We start from the raw sequence: 23,428 nt of genomic DNA, 5'->3' as shown, positions 1-23,428 counted from the left end.
GGGAGGTGAGGTGTTAAGGGATTGTGGGTGGGAACCAGGACATTGGTGATGGAAAAATGTACACTGTTGGAGGGATGGGTGCTTCATAATTTTATGACTGAAACCCAATTATGAACAGCTTTTTCTTCCTTTTTGGATTATACCCAGTGATGCTCAGGGGTTACTCCTGGCTCTGCACTCAGGAATCACTCCTGGCAGTGTTCAGGGGACCACATGAGATGCTGGGAATCGAACCTGGGTTGGCTGTGTGCAAGGCAAATGCCCTACCCATTGTGCTATCTCTCCAGCCCCTGAACAGCTTTATAATGGTCTATTTCACAGATACTCAATTAAAAAAATTTTTTAAAAAAGTAATGAGTTCATGCCTGCTTCAGTCAGCTTAATCAGTGTCTGAATAAATAGCAGTACTCCTACATTTGAAATAATGACAAGCATAATGTCATCCAGAATAGTATTTCTCAACATTTTTCTCACCATGGTTTCATTCCAACCTTGTTTCCTACCTTTACCTCCCACACCAGTCTTACTAGTTGACCCCCTAAATGGTGCCAAGAGCCCCATTATTGTGTACTTTTTTTTGTCATTACTAGTTATGCTCAGAGCTTACTCTTGGCTCTGCACTCAAGAATCACCGGGCAGGCTTGGGGGACTGCCAAGGTGATTTCGACATATAGGATGTCGAAAAACAAACACAAGTAGGCTGTATGCAAGGCAAATGCCCTACCTGTTGTACTATTTAACCCCGATACATTCAGGTAGTACCTTGTAAGGATAACAAAAAAATTGCTAGTACTGCCTCCTGAAGGACAGCACAGTGTTGTGGTGAACTAGCCAAAAATCAACTCCTCCATGGGGAAAGAAAGTGGTGAGTTCCCAGTTCCACCAGATATGCGAGATGCAGGAGAGACTGAGGTAGGCCTTTGGTGATTTTTTTCTTGGAGACCAGGAAAGAGGAAAGGAAATGTGGCTCCAGAGGATTTAGGAGTAGCTGGGGGCGAAGGAAAAATGACAAATTTTACTTTCAGTCCCACCTTAGATTAAATGAGAGGCTTCTACCAGCAAGTTTGGTGAGTTTATAACTGAAAGAAAATATACAAGTTCATTTTCAATATAGTTAGCAAGATCTCACTATATAGGGGTGGAGCTATACTAAGAAAACCCCAAATAGGAGTAATAAATAAGTATACTTGAAGGCAAATAGTAAATGTTGGAGAAAGTAACTGTTACTTTATTTTTTGGGGGGGAGAAGAGGGTGTCACTTCTGGTAGTGCTCAGGGCTTACTTTCAGCTTTGTGCTCAAAGATCACTCCCAGTGGGCTCACAGAACCACATGGCATTCTAGAAATTGCACCCAGGTCAGCCACTTCAAGGCAAATGCCATACTCACCCACTATACTATCACTCCGACCCCCAGTAACTGTTACTTTAGTTGTAAAAACAGTCAAATTTCCAGGGAACATGAATAAAAGCAACATGACATCACTCAAACATTTCAGTATTCCAGTAACAAAATACAAGGACACCAATTCTAGAATTTGAAGAATTCAAAACAGCTGTTTTGAGGGCAATGAGCAGCCACAACAGCAAACTACAGGAAGATAATACAGTAAAATTAGGGGAAATGTAAGAGCAAATAAATTTAAGAGGAACCATGAAAAAAAACCATGTTCTGGGGCCGGAACAACAGTACAGAGGGTAGGGCGCTTGCCTTGTATACAACCAAGCCGGGTTTGATCCCCAGCATCCTATATGGTTCCGTGAGCATTGCAAGGAGTGATCCCTGAGTACAGAGCCAGGAGTAAGCTCTGAGTATGGCTGGGTGTGGCTCAACGACCCTCCACCCCGCCAATTTGAAAAATGAATCAAGTTCTGGGGCTGAAGAAGTAGATAAATATGATAAACACAGTGTCAACAGTAGAATAAACCAAACTGCAAATAGAATCAGAGGAAAAAACTGAAATGATCCAGTGAGATCTGAATAATAATTTCAAAAGTGTGAAAAAGCCTATATGAACTCTGAGATACTATCAAGTGGATAAAATAGAATCACTGATGTTCTGGAAAAATGAAGGGAAAATGAGGCAGAAAGATTGTCCAAATAAATAATAGCCAAGGACTTCCAAACCTTAAAAGAATTGAACATCTGTGGCCAGAGTAATAGTACAGCAGGTAGGGTCTTTGTCTTGCACACAGCCAACCCGGATTCTATCCCCGGCATCCCATTTAGTGCCCCAAGCACCACCAGGAGTGATCCCTGAGTGCAGAGCTAGGAGTAAGTTCCTGAGCATTGTCAGGTGTGGCTCCAAAAGAAAAAAGCATAATTGAACATCCAAATTTAATATAAATATAATTCAAAATGATATTTCCCTAGACATTTAATAATGAACATATCCAAAATCAAATATTATAAAAATCAAATATTTAGAATCTTAAAGGCAAGATATGGGGGGAAAGAAGTATGATATACAAAGGAGTCCCATTAAGCTTTCTTATCAGTAATTAGATGAATGAATCAGGAAATGGAGAGACAGTGTAGCAGGATCCTCGACACCACTTTATGGTCCTCTGAGCCTGCCAGGAATTATGCCCAAGCTCAGAGCCAGGAATAAGCCTTAAGCAGTGTTGGCAGTGGTCCCAAAGCAAAACAAAAAAATTTTCCTGGGCTGGAGAAATAGTACAGGGGATGCTTGCCTTGTTTTTGGATGATTTGTATTTGATCTCTGGCAGCCAGTATGGTCTGAGTACTGCTAGGTGTAATTTCTGAGTACAGGGCCAAGAATAATCCCTGAGCATCACTGGATGTGGTCCAAGAACCAATTTTTAATACCCCCCAAAAAGAAAAATTATTCCATTTCAATATATTTTATCATTCTTTATATGAAATGGAGATGGCCATGTTCACTTTTATATACTTTGGTAAGGATTATATAAATGAATATACATAAATGGTTTATAGTTGAGACTAACAATTTAGAATTGTTTGGTTTGTTTTATTATTTCTGCAAAGTATTTTATTTACTTATTAAAATTTTGTTATTAAATCACCATGATTTACAAAGTGATTCATAGTTGGGGTTTTGTATTTGTTTTTGAGCCACACCCAGCGATGCTCAGGGGTTGCTCCTGGTTATGTACTCAGAATTTACTCCTAGCAGTGTTTGGAGGACTATATGGGCTGCCGGGATTGAATCCAGGTTGGTTACGTGCTAGGAAAGGGCCCTATTTACTGTACTCACTCCCCAGCCCCTGTAACTGTTTTAGAATACAATGTTCCAGCACCAATCCTAGCACCAGAGTCAACTTCCCTCTACTAGTGTTCCAGGTTCCCTCTTGTACCTTCCCAACCCACAGCCGGCCATCTTAACAGCCACCTTTTGAAGTTTGTTTTTAAAGTTTGGCTTTTTGACCCTGTGGTTGGGATATTTAGCTCTACCATTCCTTACCACCACTCATGTACCTGAATACCTTTGCCCCTTATAGTTTCTCATCTATCTTTTCTCTCCACACACCAGCCCCTTCCCTGCAAAAAATTTTGCTGAAAGCATTTTAATCATGGTACACAGCTGACTTAATATTAGAAGTTTATTTGCAGAAAAATCTTAAGTCTCTATGACTGTAATACAGCCATAACTCATTGCTTCTAATTCATCAAATTTCATTTTGAAGGAAAAAAATCATTAATTCAAATTTAACCCTCCTAATGCTTAATTCAGTTCCTATAAGTAGGCAAACACTGTCAATAATATCAATCACATTACCTGATTGCTTAAAAAATACTAGATCATACAAATATCTGACTCCTCATCTATGCACATTTAAATACTTAAGGATAAAAATTAAAATTTGGGGGCTGGTGAGAGTACAGCAGGTAAAGCACTTGCCTTCTACGCAACTGGCCAGGATTTGACCCCTGACATCCCACATAGTCCCTAGGGTATCACAAGAGTGATTCCTGAATGCAGTGTCAGGAAAAATTCCTGAGCATTGCCAGGTGTGACCCCAAAACAAAAAATCCAAATTAAACAAGCTTCAATTCCTTTGAACACCAATAAGCAACTGAGTGGCTAGAGAGCTAGTACAGTGGGTAGGTGCTTGCCTTGCATGCAGCCAACCTGGGTTCAGTCCCCTGCATCCCATATAGTCCCCTGAGCATTGCCAGGAATGATCCCTGAGCAGAGTCTGGAGTAAGTCCTGAGCACTGCTGAACATGGCCAAACAACAACAACAAAAGATTGAATTTTCTTAAAACCAAACCTGTGGAGGTAGAAAAAAGAACAACTCAGGGCCAAGAATGTGGCTCAGGTGGTGGCGCACCTGCTCATTCAAGGCCCTGGGTCCAATCTCTAATACTCATAGCCTCTGGATAACTTGTAAATGGGTCACTGGTAACCCCCAATTACTACTTGACCTGGTCCCCCTCTCTCAGCACAAGAATTTAGCTCCCACGATAATTTAAAAAAATATTTTAGTCATTTTTTTTGTTTTGGGGCTGCACTTGGGCATTAGAACGGGGTGCCTAAACAGAAGTTGAAAATTACTGACCCCTGGACTAATACAACAAAATATTAGTGAAAGGAATGAACAGGGCAGTAAGAAAGAAGTAACTCAGAACTGTGCTTCCTATGCTATTGATGATTCATGCTTGTACCTTGAGCATTTGAGCATTTGTCATTTGTTTTTCCACTTTCAAGATCAGATCATTCCAAAGTAGCATGCCTTGTCCTAACTGATCTAATATTTCAAATTGGTTTTAAGAAAATTCAAACAGCTACCCTGTTTGAAAATTCTTTCAAAATCCTCTTTATACAGAGGAACTTTGCTGCTTCCTTTGAAATTCTTTTGGGTCGACTGCCACTACTTAGGCTTGAAAAAGGAAGTGTAGGTCAGAACGTATGATCTCTCTCTTCTCCAGTCATTACTGGCCCATTCTTCCTCTTCTTCAGAGTGTTCTAGTGTAGAGGAAATATTTTCTTTTTTTTTTTTCTTTTTGGGTCACACCCGGCGATGCACAGGGGTTGCTCCTGGCTCTGCACTCAGGAATTACTCCTGGCGGTGCTCAGGGGACCATATGGGATGCTGGGATTTGAACCTGGGTCAGCTGCATGCAAGGCAAACGCCCTACCCGCTATGCTATCACTCCAGCCTCTAGAGGAAATATTTTCTAAATGGACTATTAATCCCATGATGCTTGAACAAGAATTAACTTAAGTATTAACTAGAATCTCCTGCCCCTGAGCCAGGGTGTCTTCACCGGGGCACCTTGGAGGGGGCGTGGGTTGAGTTTTCCTCCCTGCCCCAAGCATAGCCCCGGCAGCTGAAAACCTCCAGAACCCAGCCACAGTCATATTCCACATGCTTGGACAAGCCTCATACATGAAGGAACTGGCAGAGGAACCCAGGTATGTGGGACCCGTGGCTAAGATCTCCAAGGCTGCTTGGATAGGGACTGGGCCTCCTCCACCGAGATCCTCAGTTTTCCAGTAGGTTGGCAGTCACACCCACCAAACTGCCCCTGGCGCTATGTAACCTCATCAATGGCCAAGATCCAGAGACTATAAAACAAAACTCCCGGAAGAGAATTATGAAGAATCTCGCACAGAAGAGCCTGACAAGCTATCCAATATGCCAAAAATGGTAACAATAATGGGCTTCATTCCCCTGTCCCTCTGACCCTGAACACAATGGGGACGAATGGAGATGTTACTGGTGCCTACTTGAGCAAATCAGTGAGCAATGGGACAACAGTGATACAGTAAAGTATTAACTAAAAATGAATACTTAGAACCAGTTTCGGATGTTCACTCTCTACTGTACTTTAGCCAATTGACAGGCTGGGGGAAAGCAATTGATTACATGCACTTTGAGCTGAGGTCCCCCCCTGGTAAACCTCTGGTTCCAACTTTTCTGGCCAGACTGGTGACAGCATGTTCAACATTGAGTTTCTTTATAGACTAGACAGCTTACTTACTAAATTACCCAATTATTCAATCACCTTTGTAAAACTAGAATCTAATTCTTAAAGAAAGCAAGTTACAGAAACATGGTTTTCTCTCCTCTATTTTAAATTTGTCAGATGGCCTAACAAACCTGGCTCGTTCCTTTGCATAAACATAGCAAGATTAGAGAACTCTCCATTTGGGGTACTCCATTACTTACTAGGAAGTCCTGGGGGTTGGTCAAAGACAGAGCAAGAGACACACCAATAATGGCATTTAACGTTTTACCCCAGGTTCGGCCATAAGATATGAAGATCAGTGTAGGAAGCCAGATGTAGGAAGCCAGATATAGGAAGCCAGACGTAAGGAGCCATTTTTACAGAGCCTGGCTTCTTTCAAACAGAGGCCTACTTAAACTTCCTGCCATTGCTGAACTTGCTGACCTTACTGCCCCGCCATTGTTTATCTATGATTGACCACTACCCGTACGGGGGTCCAGGCACGTATACCATACCACTGCCTCCCAGCAGGCAGGTATAAATGCTGTAGCTGCCAGTGAATAAACACTCGCTCTCTCTCTTTCCTCCTCCTTTTGTCTCTGCGTCTGTTCATTTGACTGCGTCCCCTTCTCAGTCCCACAAAGGGTCCTACCTGCTGGACAGGGCAGGGCCCTCACAGATCAGGTCCCACCATGAACTAGAGGTAGAACCTTCAGGTTGAACTGGATGTGGTCACAAGCCTCTCATCCTCCTTCGGAGTGTCCTGGCAGTCAGGAGTCCATCCCATCCCTTCTTCAGTGCTGGGAGAGATCTCAACCTCCATTTTTGGACATTGAGGGCAGGGCCCAAGCTGAGTCAGTCATTGCAGATTTCCAGCTTCCTCTTTTTCCATGGCAGCAATGATGTCCAGCTCCTTCCTTTAGCCGGCTTGCCTTCAAGGTCTCCCTGAGGTTTGTAGGGTACTTAAAACAGTAACTGTTAAATACCCTCTCCTGTCATTTAGACCAATCCCCCCGACTCTCTCCCTGGAAGAAAACCATAGCTGGTTTTCCTGTCAGCACCAGAGGTAGGCCCTATTGCAGAGAGGAAAAACTTTTGTCTAGGTTTATGCAAACATACATAGTGCTGTAACACTTCATGGCACTGAGGAGAGAAAAGCAAATATCTCAATCTTACTCATTTAGTTCCACGTTGAAAACCTTGATTTTTTAATTATCTAAGAGCACTGTAACAGGAGTCTGGAAACTAGAACAATCCTGCAGATAATTTAAAGAGTTTCTTATAACAATATTGTTTGATCACAGTTTTCTTTCTTAAAACACATTCTCAACCCTACACACATCATCCTTTTCCCTTAAAATACATACTTATTCCTTCCTTGTAGTCATATCTCTCAAATTTTAACCTATTTATGTTACTGAACTTAATATAGCTTGATCTACCAAGAAATTTGGAAAAAAATGTTGCTAATCATTATCTCATTTACCTCTGCAGTACTCTTTCAAAAGCATTACAAGTCTCACAATGGAGACATTACTGGTGCCCGCTTAAGCAAATTAATGAGCAATGGGATGACAGTCAGTCCTATAGATATTCAGAAGGTTTACAATGCTCACAATTAAAGATCTTTATAACATATATTTACTTGGCACAAGTTCCCTTTATATTAGAAACTTTATCTTTAAGATTCCAACTTCCAGGGAAAGAGATACAAAATAATGAAAACACAGAAAATGGGATAGTTATTTTTCATCTGGGCATTGCCCGCAGTTGCTGGGGCGGCTCAGGGCCTTGTGCCTCACTCACACACTTCCCCATTTTCAGAAACCATTAAAGCCAAAGGGGCTGCCTGTAGCCACTTGATTATTTATTTATTTAAGAATTTTATTTTGTTGAATCACCATGTGGAAAATTACAATGCTTTCAGGCTTAAGTCTCAGTTACACAATGCTGAAACAATCATCCCTCCACCAGTGCCCATATCCCACCACCAAAACAAACAAACAAACAAACAAAAAAACACAGTACACCTCCCATCCCGCCCCCCCGCACCCCCCTCCCACCATGTAACTGATAAATTTCGCTTTACTTTCTATTTACTTTCAATATTTCAACACAAACCTCACTATTATTGTTAGGAGTACCCCACTAGTCAGACCTTTTGTGAAGAGGTATGAGGTTTTGGATTTCTGTACTTTAGCAACTAAGTCCAGGGAGATTTTTTCCAGATATTGGATCATTGCAAGCTTGTAAACCCCATCTGCGGTCGTCATAATATGGCGGTCACCACGCCCTTCACCCCCAGCAAGGAAGAGCATAGAGAGAAATACCTTTCCCCTCCAGGGCGGGCATCGGGCCGAGGCTTAGTTCTCAGTCTGGTGACATTCTGCGAGGAGCTGCCCATGCCGAAAAATTTAGCTGGCGTCTGGAGTCACGCTTGTGCGGCCCCTGAGATCACATCTTGCCGGCAGGAGGTGCCACTTGATTTTTTAAATGACTTTTTTTCCCTTCAGTAAAAAGAAAGCTGGTTTGGAGTTTCAGCAGGAGAGCCTGATATCTTTAACTTTTATCAAGGCACAATTCTGTGGTTTTGGTGGCTTCTGTAATTTAGGTTACCAACAATCTCAGAAATCAAATAAAACATTGGTAGGGTAAGAAATTTTGCAACCAATCCTATAATGTTAGAAACTCACATTTTAACCCGTTACTCTTTAATCTTGTTTTCATGTTAACATACCAGCATAAGAAAACCCTTAAACCATCAATTTTCATGAAACATAGGAAAACCTTCTTTGGCTTAATTTTAAAGTTTTTAATTATCTAAATCGTAAGATTTTTTTTTACACCAGATACTTTAAGAATTTCACAATTTAAACATGCTTTTAGACACAAAAAAGAGGCCACTGGAACAAACTTTTAAATAGCAACATAAGAAAACATGAACGGCCAATGTTTATCAAAGCATGAGAAACCTTTCTTCTGATGACCCCTACCCCCTGTTATTAAAGTAAAAGGTATAGAAGCCATCAAGACAAACCCCATCTCTGCACTGTTTTACAACACTCTTATTATAAACCAGTCAATGGGTCTCTCAACCAGTTCCTGCCAGATCAGGATGTTAAGGGGTCTAGTCCGGGTGTCCTCCCGGTCCTGCAAGAAAAGGTTACCTTTAACTTTTCAGAATGGTCCCCAGACCAAAAGTACCTTCCGCTAGCCAACTAATGTTGAAGGCTGACCATTCTGCAGAACAGAGAGTTATCAATTTACCTGTGGAGCGGGGCCATAACAGGTTTCACATTAAGGCCGAAACAGGCAATAGGCCTAAGTTTCTGTTTCCCCTTCCCACTTCGAAAATAATTCCCTGAGACTGTCCTTGGCTGAATCTGGAAATCCCCTAGGTGCCTCTAGCCATTCTGATGATAAGTAGGATATCTCTGGGCACAGCTGGAGGGCATGACCAATTAGCTCACAGACTTCTGACTGCTTCTCTGCAATTCTTGGGAAAACTGTGCCAACTTCGCTTATGTAACCACACGCTATATGTTTCCTGGAACTTGGGTCGAAGTCCTTGGTGAGACTCCACTGCGTTGGATGAAACTCGGACCCTAGCTTGAGCTAGCAATAAAGAGTGCCTTGCATTTGCATCTTTGCATTTGGTCTGGTCAATGTGCAAGCAAAACTCCCTTCCTGGGACATAATAGAACTAAAATCAGGGTTCTTGTCAAGAAGCCACTGTGTTGGATGAAACTTGGACCCTAGTTTGAACTAGACATAAAGGTTCCTTTGGGTTTTTTGCTTTTTGGGTAACACCTGGTGATGCACAGGGGTTACTCCTGGCTTTGCACTCAGGAATTACTCCTGGCAATGCTCAGGGGACCATAAGGATGCTGGATATCGAACCCGGGTCTGCTGGGGGCAAGGCAAATTCCCTACCCGCTGTGCTATCACTCCAGCCCCAAGGTTCCTTTGCTTTTGCATTCTCCCTTGTGGAATTGGTCTCTCTGCGAAACCCCAGAACCCAGGTATAACATAAGTCCCCACTGACGCAGCGGCCTCAGGACAAGGACCCCGACTCTAGATTTTGCAGACATTATATATCATAAGGTTACATAAGAGGTGCATATTTTGTGGTTTTGACAGTTTAGTACAAGTTGCTGAGCTAGCGCCTGGTGATAGGCAGGGCTAATCTATGAAGCTTTTGGGCTTTTCAGGCTGCCTCCGGATGGCCTGTGGATCTCTATCTCATTTCGGAGAAATGGAAACTGTCTGTTCCTGGAACCCGAAACTGAAGCCCATTTAAATTTTTCTTTATTTGCAATCTGTCATGGACTTGCTGTGGCTTGAATAAAAGACCCAGCTTCTCATCTTTCTACCTGGGCGCTCTGAAACCAAAGCCTGTGATGCCGCATCTCTCCTGAGTGCTGCGATCCTGAGATGTTAGGATCCGAGGATGATAATCTCCCCTCTCTAAACCACACAGAGTCCAGCCAGTGATGCAAAACACAAGCAGAGTTTATTCAAGCCAGCTAGCTGGGGTTAAGCTCTCAGGCACGCAGGCCAAAGCACAAGACCCTAAACAAGGGAGTCAGAGTCAGAATCAGAAGTAAGATTCAGTCAGAAGTGAGAGCGAGAAGGGCTCCAGAGAGAGAAGCAGAAGGGTCCAGAGAGAGAGATCGGAAGAAAAGAGAAGGAAAGAGACCAGAGGAGAAATGACAGGGACAGAGAGAGGTGAGAGAGAGAGAGAGGTCTTAAGAGACCAGAGGAGAGACTACAGAGACAGAGTTAGAGATAGACAGACAGAAAAAAACACAGCAGCACACATAGAAGCAGAGCACAAAGGAGGAGCCATCCCGAGCCGGTCTATACACAGTGGCTCAAGAACACCCAATGCGAGCTGTGTGTGTGTGTGAGAGAGAGATAGACAGAGACAGAGAGAAACAGAGACAGAGAGAAAGAGAGAGAGAGACAGAGAGAGACAAAGAGAACCGCCCCGAGAGCCAGTGAACACACATATCATTGCACCCCTTTGGCACGTGCTCGTTTGTATTTTTGTGCCCCGGATTGAACTCAGGTCAGCCTCATGCAAGGCAAACGCCCTGAGAGGCACTTAACCTTTTTTTTTTTTCTAAGGTTCTTCTTAAATTCACTTAGTTGGTTTTTTTTTAATTTTTAAAATTTTATTTAATTACCATGAGATAGTTACAAGAAAGTTAACTTTCATCAGAACAGAATCGTATATCTGATTTTTGTTCAAATATAGATCCCAAATTTGTTTTTTCTCAGACTTGAGCATATCTTCTGAAGAGATGAAAACTGAATTAATCAATCTTTCTCAAAGAACAACAAATTTTCGCATAACAGTCATCATCCTTCAATTTTTTTCCAAGGACATAACGTGAAGTTACTATCTTTTGTACCAAAACACATCCTACTCTTAATTTTCCTTAGTAAACACAAAGGTCAATTCCCAAACATTTTTCAGTTGCAAATAACTTCAACCAACTTTTGCAAGACTTTCGAGATCCAAATGGCTGCATCTTTTGCCTATAGGTAGAGGAAATTTTGAAAGGCCTAGAAACAAAGTAGCAAAACTTCTTTCCCTTGACAAAATGCATGAAAACATCTCTAAAACTTCCTTCTCCAGATGTATTTCCCCAGGCTAACTGCTGGTTGTCCTAGAACAAAATCCTTTGTTATATTGAGTCAGATACATTTCCTTCCAATCCAGGGATGGAGCAAAACTGCAAAACTGAGCAGCAAAGTTACTAAAAATGTCCTTAGAGAAAATCTTTTTCATGATCTGACTTGATGTTTGACCACTTAAGAGGCTTTTCCAATAAAGAAGTTTGGGTTGACCTATCAAATTCCCTCCTTACTTGAGGAGATTGAATACGCCTGGAGCACAGGGCCTGAGTACCATCTGCTTCTTCAATTCTCCATCTAGGCATCTGCACTCTGCTGTACCTACTGGTCTCAAGTTCAAGTTTCGCATGAGTAAAGTGTGCTTCTGTTGGTTTTGGCCTCCAAGTTTTTCATATGCTTATGATATGTCCTTAATGGTTTTTTCCCCATTCTATTTCCCAGCTCTCTAGCGGTCCTAACCTTCCAGTGACTGGATCCATAAGTAGTGAAAAGCTTCAGTGCTGGAGGGAGTATGGAATGTAGGAAGTATGGAATGTAGGAGCATTTATGTCTCTGTTCTATCCTGTTTCCCTGGTTGCAAATTGAAATTAACTAGCTACAAAGTCCAAGTTCTCTTTCTCCTTCCTCTAGCTATTGAGAGGGTAACAACAACAACAAAAAAACTAAAAGTTACTTTTAATACCTTTAAGCTTTAAGTCCTTGCTTGTCGTCCTCCCCCCCCCCCCCCCATATCCTGTGGCTTGTTTCTTTACAACTCCAGTTAAGTGCCCTATGTTAGGCGCCAACTAATGTTAATGTGGATTTTTCCTGTGCTGGTGGGTTCTTGATTACAAAATTCAAAGATCGAAAGGTAGTTTATTGTATAGAAAATATGTACAGTCCTTCCTCCCCAGCCATTCCGGCCTCTCCTCCTGTGAACCATGACCTGGTCCTGCCCCTGACTCTGCCCAGTCCTGTGAATGACTTGCCTGTCTTGTCACACGCAGTATACTTGCCTCCTGTGAGTGTAGTCCCTGATCCTGTCCCCCGTTGCCTGATCCCACGAATGACTTCCCTGTCTGGTCCCATGCAGTATATTCATCTCCCGTGAATGACGGCGGGGCCTGTCCCTGAGCAGCTCAAGCCCTGTCTGCGTTCTGCCTCTGTCTGGCCCCGAGACACCTGCCTGTATTGGGTTCTGTCCAGGTTTACACAGCCCTACTTAAGCTGAGGGCGCCAGAGAGAAATGGGATACGCGTTCCGAAAGGGAGAAAAGGGCAAGCGGGCTCTTAGAGCCTCCTTTTATGTGTAGTCAAATCCCACCCCCAGCCATCCCATTCTACTTTCTGATTGGCTATCTGTTCCATGGGCGGAGATGTAAAGTGACCTGGAGTTCTACACCTCACTTCCTGCTGTATCAGTGCTCGGATTGAATCGGGTTGGTTACATAAAAGACAAGCGCTGTTCTATCTCTCCAGCTATTATTATTATTACTATTATTATTAAATTTAGAATATATGGGACCATGGAGATTACTCAAGTGGTAAAGCCTAAGAGTAGCATATATGAAGCCCTGAGTTCAATCCCCAATATAATGACACCTAAGCCCAGCTGTGTGTAGCTTTAGTCGGGCACTTATTACTGCAGGGTATAACACCAGTGACCTCTAAACATTTGTCCTGAGAACCACAACACTGGATACAAATACCGAAGTATCAGGATTACACACCCTCAGGCTAAGCATCCACAGGAGTGGCCCCAGCTCCACATCAGTTATGTCAGATGTGGACCACATAAAAGCCATTTATAAATTGGGACCACGTGTATGTGAACTATATATTGTCATGTTTTATTTGAAAGTTTTGTAACTATTGTGAGGCCAAGGAAGAATCTCATATGCGCAATGACAGGCTGTACTTCAGCAAAACAAGCAGTAGGCCTAAGTTTCTGTTTCCCCCCAACCCCCAAAGAATTTTCTGAAACTGTCCTTGGCCGAAGCTGGAAATCCCCTAGACACCACTAACCAGTCATATGATAAGTGGAATACCTCTGGGCACAGCAGCACGACCAATTTGCTTACAGACTTCTGACTGTTTCGTTGAAATTCTTGGAAAAACTGCAAACTGTAACCAACAACTGTGCCAACTTTTGCTTATGTAACCATAGGCAATAAAATGTTCCCTGGAACTAGAGTGGGGGTCCTTGTCAAGACTCCACTGTGTTGGATGAGGCTTGGACCCTCGCTTGAGCTACCAATAAAGGTTCCTTTGCTTTTGCATTCTCACTTGTGGAACTGGTCTCTCTGCTAATGGCAAACCCAGAATCTGGGTATAATACTGTTAGCCGAGTAAAGAAATGAGAGTGCTTTGTTGGTCTTAGTCTATTGGTAATGCTAAAGATAAGAAAATGACCTGGGGTTACTCAACCTGAGCCCAGGGAAATTTCCTTTCCTTTTTTTTGGTGGGGGAGTCACATCCAACAATGCTCGAGGGTTACTCCTGGCTCTGCACTCAGGAATTACTTCTGGCAGTGCTCTGGGGGCCATATGAGATGCTGGTGATTGAACCCAGGTTGGGCACGTGCAAGATAAACATCTCATAGTGTTTCCTCTTCTAAGCCAGTTACCTCAATTGCAATAATTACTACGTGTCTCATAACTGAAAAATGCTCTTCGACAATAACCATCCAAATTTTGAAGAAACAGATATTTATTTAGAAGACCTGGAAATTATATAGCACACCTGGTTTCCAGTAAAGTGGACAGAGTAAATAGGGACATAGTGCTTGAGCATGAGGATGCAGGGCTCAGGACTTACTTTTGGCTCTGCTTTCAGGGATCACTTCTCCAAGGCTTGGGGAACCATATACAGTGCCTGGGAGTTAACTAATGTTGGTCAACTGCACTATCTCTCCAGCCCCAGGTGGTATTTTTGTGTGTGGGTTGTTTTTCTGGAATGCTTAGGGGTTACTCCTGACTCTGCACTCAGGAATTATTCCTGGCAGTGCTGGAGGACTATATAGGATGCCGGGTATCAAATTTGGGTCAGCTGCATGCAAGACAAATACCCTACTTACTATACTATCATGCTGGCCCTAGGTGGTGTGTTTTTTAAAAATTAAAACCATATCAATCATTTAAAAATACTTATTTAGCCCCTTACCCAATCTACTAATTATTTTGTTATCAGAGTCCTCAATTAGTTGCTTTGCTTATACCATACACTATTTTAAGGTACTTTGGCAGAGCAAAAGTAATGTATTGTATCTTAATTGAAATAAATTTTTATATCAGATATGACAAAAGCTACTTGAAATAAGTTAATTGCATAGTGTGTCAATAATATCTCTAAAACTTAAAAAAAAATTTTTTTTGGTTTTTAGCCATACGTAGTGGTGCTTATGGTTCTGTGCTTAGGGATCAAGCTGGGGATCAAACGTGGGCCAGATGTGTGCAAGGGAAGTGCCCTACCCGGTAAATTATCAGTCCAGCTCCCAAAGTTGTTGTTGTTGTTGTTGTTGTTATTTTGGTTTTCGGTCCACACTCATATGTGCTTAAGGTTACTCCTGACTCATCGATTAAGAATTACTTCTGGGGGCTGGAGCAATAGCACAGCGGGTAGGGCGTTTGCCTTGCACGCGGCCGACCCAGGTTCGATTCCCAGCATCCCATATGGTCCCCTGAGCACCGCCAGGAGTGATTCCTGAGTGCAGAGCCAGGAGGAACCACTGTGCATCGCCAGGTGTGACCCAAAAAGCAAAAAAAAAAAAAAAAAAAAAAAAGAATTACTTCTGGCAGGACCTGGGGGAATGTATGTGGTGCCAGGGATCTTATAATAATACTGAGTTAATTTTTTTCTGAATAATAATAGTATTGCTACAAGCACCATGTCCCTATTTCTGAGAAATAGTATTATTTCTGAGCAATACTATTATTGCTTAGGGAAAAAATTAACTGAGTATTATAATAAAGACAGTATTTTTTCTTTTTTTTTTCTTTTTTGCTTTTTGGGTCACACCCGGTGATGCACAGGGGTTACTCCTGGATCATGCACTCAGGAATCACTCCTGGCGGTGCTCAGGGGACCATATGGGATGCTGGGAATCGAACCCGGGTTGGCCGAGTGCAAGGGAAACGCCCTATCGCTGTGCTATCGCTCCAGCCCTGATAGTAGTTTCTCATACAGGTGTTAATCCCATTCACCATACCTCTGTTTCCATGACTGTCTCCTGTAATTATCACCTAAGATATTCAAATTTCAGAAGCTGGGGATAATAGTACAGTGCTTCCCTTGCTCAGGTCTGGACCAAGTTTGATCCCCAGCATCCTAAATGGCTTCCTGAGTTAGCCAGGAGTGATGTGAGTGCAGAGCAGAAGTAAGCCCTAAGCACAGTCAACTGTGATCCAAAACAAAATAAAATTAAATTAAAAACAAAGATACTCAACTTTTGGCAAATAAACATATTTGGAATGAAATAAATATTTAGTTCATTGCCTCCCCTTGGGAATATAATAGTTGAGACACCAGATTGCATTCAGCTCCACAGAGAGTATTTAGGGATAAAGGGAAAATGCCTGAAACAGAAAGCAGAAGTGACAGGCAAGAAGAACTTTGGGGGAAGGAGAACAGTCACATTCTTCCATTCTGTAATTAGAGAGATATATTGGAGAGCAAGTATTCAAACTAACAAGTTAAGCTAACTAATCCATGAAGTTATCAGGGGAGAGGGAATTTTAGGCAAAAGCATAGTGGATAAAAAAAACAAGAGATGGGGCAGAATTAGTATATTTGGGAAGTATCAGGTGGCCAGTATGACTTAAAGAGTGAAAGGGGTCATACCTGAAATATGACCTGAGCTGTGACTATTGGAATAGGTAAAATTTTAAGTCATAATTATGTTCTATTTTGGAAGAAATTTTAAGTCATAATTATGTTCTATTTTGACTAAAACTGAATGTAAAATGGATTTTAATTCTAACTTGTGTTTAAAATGTTACCCTTGGGGGCTAGAGCAATAGCACATCGGGTAGGGTATTTGCCTTGCACATGGTCAACCCGGGTTCAATTCCCAGCATCCCATCTGATCCCCTGAGCACTGCCAGGGGTAATTCCTGAATACAAAGCCAGGAGTAACCCCTGTGCATCGCCAGGTGTGAACCAAAAAACAAAATAAAATAAAATAATAAATAAATAAATAAAATGTTACTCTTGCTGTTGAATAATGAAAAGGCTGCCTAATTTGAGAATGATTTCCAAGCCACTTAATTTTTTAGTGCAGTTTCCTTTGTTCTCAGGGCTGTGCTCAGGGATCACTCCTAGCAATGTTCAAGGGACCCCATGAGGTGTCAGGAATCGGTCCTGGGTCAGCCTTGTGCAAGGCAAGCTCCCTTCCCATTGAACTATCACTCTGGTCTCAGTTATTTTTTTCAACATTGTCCATGGGCACTTCCTAGCACTACAGTAACTTTTGTCCCAATATCCAGAAGGTTTAAAAAGTCTGGCGAATCGTGAGACTTGTTGTTATTGTTTTTGGCATATCAGATACGCTACAGGTAGCTTGCCAGGCTCTGCTGTGCAGGTGGGATACTCTCCATAGCTTGCCAGGCTCTCCGAGAAGGACAGAGGAATCGAACATAAGTCGGCCACGTGCAAGGCAAATGCCCTACCCACTGTGCTATTGCTCCAGCCCCTCACTAATCTTAGCATTAGTAATTAAGTTTCTAGCAAAAACAAAATCTCAAGTCAATCATATCATTCTTTCAAGCTTCACGAGGTTTTGGGCACAGAGTTGTAGTAAATATCTAAATGTCATTATAGAAAGATCGCACTCATCTGTGGAATATAGAACAACAGAATAGAGACTAATACCCAAGAAGGCCACAACACCCAAAAAGAAAGAGAGATATCAAATTGGAATGCCTCGGCACAGAGGCTGGGTGGGGCGGGGGGATGGGACTGGGGGTTGGGAGGGATACTGGGTTCATCGGTGGTGGAGAATGGACACTGGTGGAGGGATGGGCTCTTAAACATTGCATGAGGGAAAAACAAGAACAAAAATGTGTGAATCTGTAACTGTACCCTCACTGTGACTCACAAATTAAAAAATAAATAAATTTAAAATAAAAAATAAAAAATATTTAAAAAAATAAAATAAAAAGTCTGGCGATTTTGGGTACTTTGACTAGAGCATGTAGCCATTGACCCATTCCCCTTATGGAAGGATGGATCTTTGCCTCTATTCCAGTATTTTTTTTCTTTTTGGGTCACACCCGGTGATGCACAGGGGTTACTTCTGGCTCTGCACTCGGGAATTACTCCTGGCGGTGCTCAGGGGACCATATGGGATGCTGGGGATCGAACCCGGGTCGGCCGTGTCCAAGGCAAAGGCAAACGCCCTACCCACTGTGCCATTGCTCCAGTCCCAAGTTCTGTTTTTTTTTGTTTGTTTGTTTGTTGTTGCTTTGTTTTTTGGGTCACACCCGGCGGTGCACAGGGGCTACTCCTGGCTTTGCACTCAGGAATTATTCCTGGTGATGCGATGCCAACACCACTCCAAATAGCAGAGACCTCTAGAAGGGGATCTAAGTTTCTCTTTCAGGAGGAATAGAACTTTTTTTCTGTTTGTATATAATAAATGCTAAATATCGTTGGGTATTAATCCTGTTACAGAAGACATATGAATGGACATCTTAGGACAATTCAAGTTAAAACCACCATAAAATTTAAAAGGAAAGGATATCAAATAACAAGTGTATGTTTGAATGGAGAGCAACTATCACATGGGATTTCAAGATTGAATACCATTTCAGAAAACTATATGCAGTATCTACTAACGCTAAACTTTATATAATCTATCACCTTGAAATTCCCCTCTTAGCGGGGAGGGCGTTTGCCTTGCACGCGGCCGACCCGGGTTCAAATCCCAGCATCCCATATGGTCCCCTGAGCACCGTTAGGGGTGATTCCTGAGTGCATGAGCCAGGAGTGACCCCTGTGGATTGCTGGGTGTGACCCCCCCCCCAAAAAAAAAGAAATTCCCCTCTTAGGTGTATAAACGGGAATCCAAAGATGCACACAGCAAAACATAATAAGAATGTTCACAGAACAATTCTCCTAAGCTGAAAAGAAGCCAAATTCACCATGGAGATAAACTTTATAAATTAATGTCACAAACAGATTTATGATCCCATTCATGTAATTATGATTTATAGAAATTGTATGCATAAATACCATTTATTTTTAAATTTTTATTTTCATAAAGTAGTTCATACAATATGTGATTACATTTAATATATTTAATATTCAAACACCAATCCCACCACCATTACACCTTCCCACCACCATATTTTGCATATTTCCAATTCCGGACCCCAACCCTTGCCCCAAAGCAAAACCAAAATAATTTATTTTGTAGTTTGTTATGAATAAATCACTGAAAAAGCTCCAGAAAAACTTTCCTTAGAGAAGAGTGTGTGAAGATTGTTGTATTTCACCCTGGAGCCATTAAGCCCTTCCATAAGAGATTACTAATTTGTTGTTAAGTGTTGAGCCTTGGGTGCTCATATATGTGTATATGTATATATATATATATATATATATATATTTCCCTTTAAGATTCGTTACCTCGTATGATACCATTTATATAAAGTTCAAAACCCTGCAGAAGTAGTCTGTTTTGCTATATGATGGATTTACATGCGACTCATAGGGGACTTCTGGCATGTTGATTACATGGCGTTAAGAAGTTTATATTCAGCTCTAATGATTTGGGCCCTTTATATATATATATATATATATATATATATATATATTACATTCAAAAACTGTACTTCAAACTTACCGCGTTTTTGTTGCTGAGAATACTTCTTGTGAAAATGGTCTCAGATAGCAGCCTTGCTACACCCTGAACTTACAAACACAATCTAAAGCAATCAATCACAACAGCAGTAAAACGTCCCAAACCTTCCCATCTCCTCCCCTATAGGCTTGGCGGTGGGTAAGGTCTGGGGATTCTTCTCTGGGCTTCTCAGCCAAGATTTCTGCCTTCTCCGCCAACAGTTCCACTTCCCAGACTCTGCAACTCTGCGTGCACCCACCGCAGAGGGCTTCAAGAAGGCGCTGATTGCTGCCAGCCCACACAGCTCTCTGACGCCTACAAGTCCCAGAAGTCTCCATGGCGCCTACAAGTCCCTCCCTCCCCCGCTCCCTGGCGCCTACAATTCCCAGAAGACCCCTCGTCGGAACTCGAGCGTCCGCCGGAACGCGCGTGGGCGCGCGGCTGTGCGCGTCCGGGGCCGCGGACCGTAGCCGAGATTCGCCACGGCTGCCAGTCGACCGCGTGTCTCGGACTGACGCGTCCGGAGAGTGACCACCACAAGGCGAGCCGGCGGCGTGGGGTACCGGCTCTCTCGGACCTTTTGCCTCCCTGCCTACGTTTTCCAGAGCTTTCTGGGGTCGAGTCGTTCCCGCGGGTTGTCAAAACTTCGGTGCTGGCATCGAGGTGGGCAGCGCGGCCTGCAGGCTTCGTATCCAGACGGCCGGGACGTCCGCTGGCCGGACGCAGGACGAGCTGAAGGTGAGCCGGGGCCCCAGACGGGCCGGGTCCGTGCGCGGGTGCGGAGGGACGGGCCGTGCCCGGCGTTTGCCCGGTTGGGTTGTTTGATTAGGTGCGGGTGAGTTGTCTGAAGCCGAGCGAGTCGCCCCATGATTAACTGTGTCTGTCTTTGTGCCGCTCCTCGGCCGAACTGTGTCTGTCGGGAGCGAATAACGGGAGGCGGGGGCTGACGGGGCGGTGCGGGTGGCCATGGCCGGTGTCAGAAATGCCCCTCATTTGGCCGTTCTCAGGTTTCCCGACCGCTTGTTGTTGGGGCTTTTGTGTCTGGCCGCTGCTCAGCTGCCCCCTTTCTTGTTAGCGACAGGGGCCAGGGGGCCTTGTAGGGGGAACCTGGGGGGCGAGTTCCAGCCTTCAGATGTCACATTGACGTGACCTGACGTCAGAATGCAGAACCAGAAACAAAACAACCCAAGTAGGGGGAGCCGAGGGGAGGGGAGGGAAGTCCCGAGGGAGTCTGATTCGTGCCTCTCCCCGGTAGGAGATTCTCCTCCTCCCACACTGTCTGTTGATCTCTGGTTTTCCTTGTGTATGCTTGATCGCCGAGGGGATAGGGGTGTGCGTGTCCCTGGGGTTCCCTTAGTGTCCGCTTTCGGGCTTGGGTGGAGGTTGTGTGTAAGATGTTTCGTTTCTCGCAAGTCCGTTTGGGTGGAAAAAAGGAAAGGACTCGCCATCCTTCTGTTCCTTCTTATGCCACAGGTAACCAGAGAGCAAGGAACGACCCGCTGCTCCACACCAGGGTGCTGTTGAAGGTAAATTGTTGTTCTCTCTTTGGGCTCTGAAGTGCTTTCTGACTTTTTGAGGATTTGTGAGCACACCCTAGCCTCCCTTTTGTTTTTCTTCTTTGTTTTGTCTTACGCAAAATGATTGTTGATGGTTATAAAAACCTGAATTAACAGTCTATTTTTATTTCTATTTAGTCTAGGTCTTTGCAATGCTTGCTGTTATTATTTCATTAGGGATTGCTAGTTATATCCTACTTCTCTATTTCAAAACTGGATTATTTATGCAGAGTGAAACTAACAATTGATCGGTTATTCTTAATTACAGATTGTTAAAGGGAAGCAGGTCAAACTCTAACAATTTCAGGATGAGGAAATAATCAGTAAACATGAATCATATATACTTTTTTCCCAATATGTGGCAACAGTTTCATTTATTATTTATACTTAAATTACCATTGTCTCATATTTGGCCTGTTCTAGATGGCTCTTAGGTCCTTCTGATACTAGTAGTATCTGTTTTGGGGTTGAGGAGTCCCAAGCCACGCTCATTGGATGGTTGGGTAATTGAATAGGAAGGAGTATCAGTATGGAGTATACTTGATTGTTTTGGGGTTTTTTTTGGGGGGGGTGCACACCAGGTGGTGCTCAGGGCTTAGTCCTGATTCTGTGCTCAGGAATTACTCATGGCAGGGCTCAAAGAACTGTGTAGGGTGCTGGGGATCAAACTTGGGTCAGCTACATGCAAGGCAAACCTTCCCTTCCCTCTGTGGTATCTCTCCATCCCCAGATGCAGTGCTGCTTGGGCCCTACAGTGCTAGGGATCACCTAGCCAGGGCTACTAATGCTCTCAAGCCTTCAGTACCAAACCTCACAATGCTCAGTGCCTCCAGGGCTATACCGGTGATGTTGTGCCAGGGTTTGGCCACATAAAAGGCATAAGACTTTAACCTTGTACCCTGTCTACTGCCTTGATTCTAATGGTATTTGATCCTGTTTTTGGTTTTCAATAAACCTAAGTCAAAACTTTTAGTAAACGGCCACATAGTTAATATGCTTGTTGGTCATACTCAGTTGTAAATAGTTTTGTTGTCGAGTCAGAGTAGCCATTTGTGATAAATAAAGAATGCAAATATCTGAGCTCCGGTAAAACTATTTGCATAGCCTGAGAGATAGAACTGTGGGTAGGATGTGTGCCTTGAACAGTGCCCACTGGGATTTGACCCCTGGCATCCCCTACAGTCCCACAAATAATACCAGGAGTAATTCCTGAGCGCAGAGCCAGGAGTAACCCCTAAACTTCGCCCAGTGTCGCCCCTAAACAAAAAACGAACAACAACCAAAAAAAAACTTGTTATTTACAGAAATAGAAAGTGGGCTCTCCTATTAAGAATAGAATTTAAAAGGTAAAATTTGCTATCTAAAATTTATAGACTGCTAATATAAAAATGGTTTAGCTTTTCAAGTTTATTATATATTATATCGATGGTGTATGTAGAAATGACCTTTTTCATTTGTGATATAGTGATTTTTTTCATTTCTTGGTTAGCCTGGGAAGGGGGTTGTTAATGATTTTTTTTTACCTTTTAAAAAGCAGCTTTGGGGGTTGGAGCAGTAGTACAGTGGGGAGAGCCTAGTACATGGCTGACCCAGGTTTGATCCCCAGCATCACATATAGTTTCCTGAGCACTCCCAAGGAGTAAATTCTGTGTGCAGAACCAGGAGTAATACCTGAGCATCACCAGGTGTGACTCAGAAAGACAAAAAGTAAACAAAAGAAGCAGCTTTGGGGGACCAGGAGACATTACAGTGGTTAGTTAGGCAGCCAGCTTGGTTTCAGTTCCTAGCACTACACGTTTTCTGAAACATTGCCCTGTGCAGCTCTGAAGGACCTGAGCACTGCCAGGTGTGGTCCTGGAGGTCCCTAGCACCAGGGAGGGAGGACCATCATTTCTCTTGCAGTGAACAGTGACTCATTCAATCAAAATTGTCTGACACCACTTGGAGGTCTAAAAATAAAAAACACACCAGTTTTGACTTTTTTGGATTTTTTTAATTGCTTTTCTGCTTTCAATTTCAATTTTACTCTGATTTTTAATTTTTAATTCTGTTCTCTGTTGCTAGTTGAACTTTCTATGTTACTGCTTTTGTTTGTTGAGTTTAATTGCCCTCTATGTCACTTTCCCACCTAATTTGGTGTGCGCCTACTGGAATTTCAGTACTGAGGAATTATGAGGTGTCTGGAGATTTCAAGATCTATCTATGATGGGGCTGGAGCAATAGAACAGTGAGTAGGGTGTTTGCCTTGCATGTGGCCAACCTGGGTTTGATTCCCAGCATCCCATATGGTGCTCTCCAAACACTGCCAGGAATAATTTCTGAGTGCAGAGACAGGAGTAACCCCTGAGCATTGCCGGGTGTGACCCAAAAAGAAAAAAAAAAGGCTGCAGAGGTAGGATAGTGAAGTACTGGGCTACGGAGAATATTTGTTAAACTGTGATGGAGTAAAGAACCAGCCTTTGGAGACAGGGTTCATGTA

General features: G+C 43.0%; 1 protein-coding gene across 2 annotated transcripts in view; it reads left to right on the top strand.

Moving 5' to 3' along the window:
• LOC101546936 (zinc finger protein 345) overlaps positions 1–23,428 on the top strand; it is a 103,014-nt gene that overhangs the window by 64,188 nt on the left and 15,398 nt on the right. The window contains exons 1-2 of one of the 2 annotated variants that reach the window (XM_055145121.1): positions 19,793–20,131; positions 20,867–20,919. The exons of the other annotated variant lie outside the window; for it this stretch is intronic. The gene's annotated coding sequence lies outside the window, so the exon portion shown is untranslated. Of the gene's footprint in view, positions 1–19,792; positions 20,132–20,866; positions 20,920–23,428 lie in introns of those variants that run through there. 2 annotated transcript variants of the gene reach the window in all.

This window comes from Sorex araneus, chromosome 8 (assembly GCF_027595985.1).
Source record: "Sorex araneus isolate mSorAra2 chromosome 8, mSorAra2.pri, whole genome shotgun sequence".
NCBI classification, from domain to species: domain Eukaryota; kingdom Metazoa; phylum Chordata; class Mammalia; order Eulipotyphla; family Soricidae; genus Sorex; species Sorex araneus.
Note: the sequence above shows the minus strand (reverse complement) of the source record. Positions and strands in the feature narration are given on the sequence as shown.